The 6,935-nt window shown below is 40.5% G+C and overlaps 1 pseudogene; it reads left to right on the forward strand.

The window, feature by feature from the left end:
- The first annotated feature begins 2,849 nt into the window (after nt 1-2,849).
- LOC142260530 (forkhead box protein I1c-like) lies at nt 2,850-6,065 on the forward strand (annotated as a pseudogene).
- The last annotated feature ends 870 nt before the right edge of the window (nt 6,066-6,935 follow it).

The raw sequence follows: 6,935 nt of genomic DNA on the forward strand, positions 1-6,935 counted from the left end.
CTATGTACACCGGTCCGCCCTAACCCGTGAGGGTTGTATGGCTCGGGGCTTCTCGTACGGTGTACCTGTTGCACGGGGACGCACAGAGGTGCCTACGCACGTGTGCCAGCGGGAGTCACAGGATATGGCACGAGGGTAGCACAGAGGTGCCCACGCACGTGTGCTTTCAATAACCAGGTGAGTCCGGTGGAGACTCGAGGAGCTCACCTGGGACAGGAACACGGCCTGTTGAAGGAGATACTGCCGGAGCAGCAAGGCAGGAACACGGCCTGCAAACCAGGTGCTGCCTGAGCAGCAAGGGCAAAGCCCACGAAAGACAATGACGTCTGTACAGTGGCATGGCAGCACGCTGCCAGACATCCAAACATAGAAGGACGGTCGCACACCGCCATGATGGCAGGGGGAGCTTTTAAGGAGGTGTAGCTCCACCCAAGGGCGGGCGCGAGACGGGCGTGACTCAATCAGGGTTCGTGACATCCTGGCCCAGCCAGTCAGGATTCAGCACATCACCAGCCTCGTCATGGGGCCGTGTGATATCAGTGAGCGAATCAGAAGACGTCACGTGGAGCACATGCTCATCCTCCTGCCTCTGGGTCATAAAGGCGGGATCCCCGGTTTCACAATGTGCAGAGACATGGGAAGTCTTGCTGCTTCCCTGAGCATCTATTCTTTGCACACTGCGAAACTTCCCAGAGCCTCCATGATGCTGAGCAGGAGAGCTCGTGGCAGGCAAGGGATGGGAGACTGCTCCATTCCCTGCAAGGGGAGAACCACTAGGTGTCACCCTTCTGCTGTGTCTCTGAGAAGGCAACTCCTGCAGACTGCACAGTCTCCCAGACCTTTGGTGCTGCTGAGCAGTAGGGCTCGTGGCCGACAAGGAATGGGGGACCACCTCATTCCTTGCAACAAGAGAGCCATGACGTGTAACACCAACCCCCCAAGTGGGCGACCCTATTCCACTCAGGCCGTCCACTGGTGGGTGTGGTGCAGAGTGTACCTAGGATTTTATTTGGCTGATGTAGGCAACACCACGTAGTTGGGGACCCATAACCAAGGAGGAGGTGGATATTGCACAGAAGGGCAGATTGCACAATACCCTGTGACGACCTGATAGTCCAGGGGGTCACATCACCCTTGTGAAATTGCTAAATTTGGAGCCAAAACAATACTTGGAAAAGAGTGTTTTGGTTTTTTTTGTTTTTTTTTTTTCAACTCAACCTTCCAAAAGTCTGTGAAGCATCTTGGGGATCAAGGCGTTCATCAGACATCTAGTTAAATTACTTGAGGGGTTTAGTTTCCAAAATCTGGTCATTTGTGTGGGGTTTCCACTGTTTAGGGACATCGAGGGCTCTCAAAACACGACATGGTGTCCCCTAACGATTCCAGTCAATTTTGCATTTCAAAAGTCGAATGGTGCTCCTTCCTTTCCTAGTCCTGCCGTGAGCACAAAGTATAGTTTTTCACTACATGTGGGGTATTGGCGCACTCAGGAGAAATTGCACAGCAAATTGCATGGGGAATTTTTTTTTCTGGTTATCCTATAAAGTATGCTACATTTGTGGCTAAAATAACATTTTGTGGTAAAAAGTAAAATTTTCATTTTTTTCCTTCCACATTGCTTTAGTTCCTGTGAAGTACCCAAAGGGTTAATAAACTTATTTGATGGGATTTTAAGAAGACTGAGTGGTGCAGTTTTTAGAATGGTGTCACTTTTGGGTAAAGGCCCCTCAAAGTCATTTGAAATATGATACGGGCCATAAAAAAAAAAAAAATTCAAAATATTGAAGGGAAAATTAGAAATTGCTCAGACTTTGAACCCTTTTAACTTCTCAAAAAATAAAGTAAATAAAAATATTTTTTAAAGAAATGTAAAGCAAATACATGATATTTTTTGGGGGTTTTTTTTACGATTATGTGAGATAACTCTGGTTTAAGGCCCTCTTCACACGTCAGTGATTCTGGTACGTATGTGCTTTTTTTGTACGTACCAGAATCAGACATATGCAGACACATTATAATCAATGGGTCTGCTCACACATCAGTGATTTTTCACTGAACCGTGTCCGTGATTCTGCACGGAGACAAGTCAGTTTTTTTCTGGCATCACTGATGACCCACAGACCACACTATGGTGTGATCCGTGTGTGATCCGTCAAACACGCACCAGAAAAACACTGACATATCAAATAATAAACATTTTGAACTCACCTTTCCAGCGATTCGCTGTGCAGCCTCCGCTCTCTGCAGCTCTTGCCCGGCTCATGAATATTCATGAAAGCAGGAACAGCCGACCCGGAAGTAGCTGCAGAGAGCGATGGGCGGACGCTGCAGAGCCGGGGAGTTCAGCACCATGGACAGCAGTAGTGAAGGCAGGTGAGTAATGTCCATTTGCAATCACGGATCCCGGATTGCACATGGACAACCTACATGTGCCATGAATCACGGAACATGGAGGGACATGTGCGTGTTTTACACGTCAGTGAAGAACGTCGGTGTTTTTCTCTGACGTGTGAAACGGGCCTAAAAGACATAAAAATTCAAGTTTTGCAAATTGTGGAATTTTCAAAGTTTTTGCCAAATTTTTGATATTTCATAAATAAAACGCAATTATTAATCAACCAAAGCTTACCATTAACATGAAGTACAGCATGTCACAAAAAAAAACCACAGTCTCAGAATCACAGGGATCTATTGAAGCAGTCCAGCATTATAAAAAAAAAAATAAATGAGTCTTGCTCATTACTGTACAAAATGACTTGATCCTTAAGGGGTTAAACACCATCTTCCCTGCACTAGACCCTGACCCCCTGGTAAGATTCTGGAGATCTCCTCCAGGTCATAGTTTACATATGAGTGAAGGTAAGAGTCACCCGTCTGGGGTATACAAGAGCCAGACACAACTGTAGTGAATACCTTTTGTGGTCAGTGAGCGCCTACAGTATAGAATGGTTGATTAGGGTCATTCTTTATTTCTGCAGGATCAGGGGCTTTCAAAACTTTACTCCTACCTGCTGATGTAGTAGACCTAGACTTCAATGACTATAGCAGATATGTGCTTAAATTCTGCATAATTAAGAGCGCTCTGCATTTATTCACTTTAATGATATAAATTAGAATCCATTTGCAAACGTGCTCTTGGCAAAGATTTGTCCACTTTTTTTAAAAAAAAGTAGTGGAGATAAACAACAATTAAAAAAAAAATAAAAAAAAAAATTGCAACCTTTTTAATAGTGAATCTGGTGTTTTTGCAATAAAAAAAAATTAATGCTGCTTCCATTGCTATTATGGCTGAAAAAAAAAAATAAGTGTGTACAACACCTAATTTACAAGTTATAACTTTATAAAAAAAAATTCCAAATAAAGGTTTTGGGTTTCTTTTCTTAAATATTTTTAAATCTTTGACTTAAAAAAATGGAAATAAATCAGAATAGAAGCTAATCCATTTATATTGTACAAGGTAAGGAATTAAAATAAATTCAAGATTGAATTATTCTGATGAGGTTCTCATAGTATAGTGCAGATTAATGACTTTTCCTTATTATTAATCCATATTATATGAAGAAAAAAAATAAATAACCGCCTGTATATACTGTATATAATGCTGCTTTTATTGGATCAAAGCAGCAGTGTGAATTTTATAGTATAGATATTTGCTAATCACATCACACGATATGCAAAATTAACAAAAACATGTTTTGCTTTTTAAGAAATGTATTTTTATTTCAAGTCTTAAAATTAATGTATGATAGATTAAATTGTGAAAAAAAAGCAAATTATACTTAAACATGGTCAGATAAAAAACAGTATTGATGCAATTTATGTTATCCTACATTATAGTAATTTCCTAAAATAAATTTTATTCTTAAAGGAAAAATAAATGCATATTTTAGAGACAAATTGTTAAGGGATGTGTTATCAATATTTTATATTTTAAACATTGCTTAATATTCTATTAACATGATGTTAATCATTAAATAAAGGTTTTTAAAGAATGTCTAGAAGTTTAGCTGTTTAACTGAACGTCGCATTATTCGGTCATTTTTCTTTTTTTAACATGTTTAAATCAATGTAAAAAAGGTAGTAAAAATATAGATTCTCATCGGTCATATGAAAAACTTGCCTTTTTCATTGTGAATTCTTTGCACTTTTATTTCACAGCATTAATCCAAGTTAGGAAAAAAAATCTCAAGTGCAGTTGCAGATAGATCAGAAGAACATTGAATAGAAACAAAAAAAAAAAAACCTTCTCTCTGGTGCCTCTTTGGTGATTGGCCCTTCACTTTGCATTCTCACGCTTATCTTTAAAATGAAGCATACAGTTGGTTGTTGAGGAAAGAAAAAAAAAACCCCCACCAATCACTGGCCTCTGGCTGTGAGGATCTTGCTCTGGAGAAGTATAAAGCCAGCACTCCAAATCCATAAGGCACCTGTTCCCAGCAGAACCTTCATGTGTGAAGAGCATTAGCTGAATTCATCTTCCAGCTCAGAGATCTTCAAGTCTTCATCAGACTCCTCCAAAACGTTCCCAGGAGACCACAGAGATGGCAGCCAATTATGAGAACTTCAGTATGTTCAACCAGCAGAACGTAGATTCAGCGCCAAGACCAGCCAACTATGGAATTGAAGACTATCAACCTTCAACCAACCCTCACGTTTGGCTTAATGGGCCAGGAGTCAACAATACTCCTGGTTATCTTCATGGAAATAACCCAAACTCCTATATGCTACCTTCTTATGGATCTCAGAGACAATTCCTTCCAAATTCATCTGGATTCATTGGGACAGATCTGGGTTGGTTTTCCATGGCTTCTCAGGAGGAACTTCTGAAGCTAGTAAGGCCTCCATTTTCTTACTCGGCTCTTATTGCTATGGCCATACAGAATAGTCCGGAAAAGAAACTAACCCTGAGCCAGATATATCAGTATGTGGAGGACAATTTTCCTTTTTATAAAAGCAATAAAGCAGGATGGCAAAATTCTATTCGGCACAACTTGTCTCTGAATGACAGCTTTAAGAAAATGCCAAGAGAGGAGGACGACCCAGGTAAGAATATGACTATTATCAATCTAAATTTAAATATTCAATTGTTGCAATAGTAATATTTACTGAGTCAAACTTAATTTTGTATTTTAATTTTGTAATTTTTTTATTGAAATATGAGTTGAATTATCTGTTAATTCTTTGCACTTCTATTCATTAAGTTCTTGCCCACCAACGGCCCAAGTGTAGCCAAGCATAAAACATTGTACCACCAAAAACACAAGTTTAGCAGAAAATATTACTAGTAGTATTTTTTTGTTACAAATTGTGTTTATATTTTTACATAAGTTAATTTTTAGATTTAAGAGGATGTAAGAAAAAAAAAAAAGCTTTAGAAGCTCTTGAACTTCGTGTATCAGTAAAAAATATTTTTTTCAGAGATTTTTCTAATATCTTATACATTTATCATAATCTTGGGTATTTTAGCACTGTAATATTTGTATTTCTTTGTTTATATTTCAATATATTATCTTTTACAATGTTTAGGCAAAGGCAATTACTGGACCCTGGATGCCAATTGCGAGAAGATAATGGATAATGGGAACTTCCGCAGGAGAAGAAAGCGCAGGTCAAAATCCAACATGACTGACGCTGTCACGGCTAAGGAAGAAGAAGGTCCCTCGGCTCTAGGGAGGGAAGGTGGGGATAGCTCATCTATTGTCACCCCATCATCCCCTGTCATGGAAGCCTCCTTAGAAAACCAGAAGAGCACATCTCTCTCTGGAATCAACTCGACCCCTTATTTTAATAACGTTTTTAGTGGTGTGACCTCCTCCTTGGACTTCAGCTCTGTGAACAGGCCGGTGTCTCTGGGGCTGGTCAATGATATATCCCAGCAGAACTTCCTGGCATTAAACAGTTTCCTCCCAAGCTGCGTGGAACCATCCCCAGATTTGCAGGACACATTACACCTCAACAGAGCTCCTTTCATAGACTCCAATCAAAGCAGCCAATTCCACAGCCATTTCTACAATGATTTCAGCATTGACAGCCTTATGTACTCCAGTGACGGCAGAAAAGCGTAACCTCAAGAGCTAGGTCATGCCGGCTGCTGTTGAGATTTTTTTTTTAAATCCTGCTGTTTATCATAAAAATTCTATGGAATCTTTATGATAATGCGTTAACCGTATATTACACCACACAATTATCTGTCCTGTACATAGTCGTTCTATGCATTATACTAAATATATATATATATATATATAAGTGGGGGTGGGGTGGAATTTTATTTTACTGTATTTATTTATAATTTATTTTTATATGTTATCAAAGCGATTGCAATAAATCCTTTAACAAATAAAAAAAAATAGTTTTTGAACTAAGCTTTCTTATTGATTGGGAATGAAGAACCTAAAGGGGAGGGAGGGTGTTTGTGAAGAAAATAAAATAGTGCTTCTGCTAACCCAATAACTGCCAATATGCCTTGTCATCCTTGTCATGGAGGTTGTTAAAGGGCCTAAAGGGGTCATGGAACTTGTGACGCACATCCTGCCGCTTTAGCGATGTCGTTGCATGTGACTCCTATGAGCGATTTTGAATTGTCGCAAAAACGTTCAAAATCGCTAATCGGTGACATGCCCCCCTATTCTCGAATATCGCTGCTGCTGCATGTATGATGTTGTTCGTCGTTCCTGCGGCAGCACACATTGCTATGTGTGACACCGCAGGAGTGACGAACATCTCCTTACCTGCGGCTGCCTGCAATGAGGAAGGAAGGAGGTGGGCGGGATGTTACGTCCCGCTCATCTCCGCTTCTATTGGGTGGCGGTTCAGTGACGCTGCTGTGACGCTGAACGAACCGTCCCCTTAGAAAGGAGGTGGTTCACCGGTCACAGCGACGTCGCAGAGCAGGTATGTGCGTGTGACGCTGCCGAAGCGATAATGTTCGCTACGGC

The sequence above is a fragment of the Anomaloglossus baeobatrachus genome, chromosome 1 (assembly GCF_048569485.1).
Source record: "Anomaloglossus baeobatrachus isolate aAnoBae1 chromosome 1, aAnoBae1.hap1, whole genome shotgun sequence".
NCBI lineage: Eukaryota > Metazoa > Chordata > Amphibia > Anura > Aromobatidae > Anomaloglossus > Anomaloglossus baeobatrachus.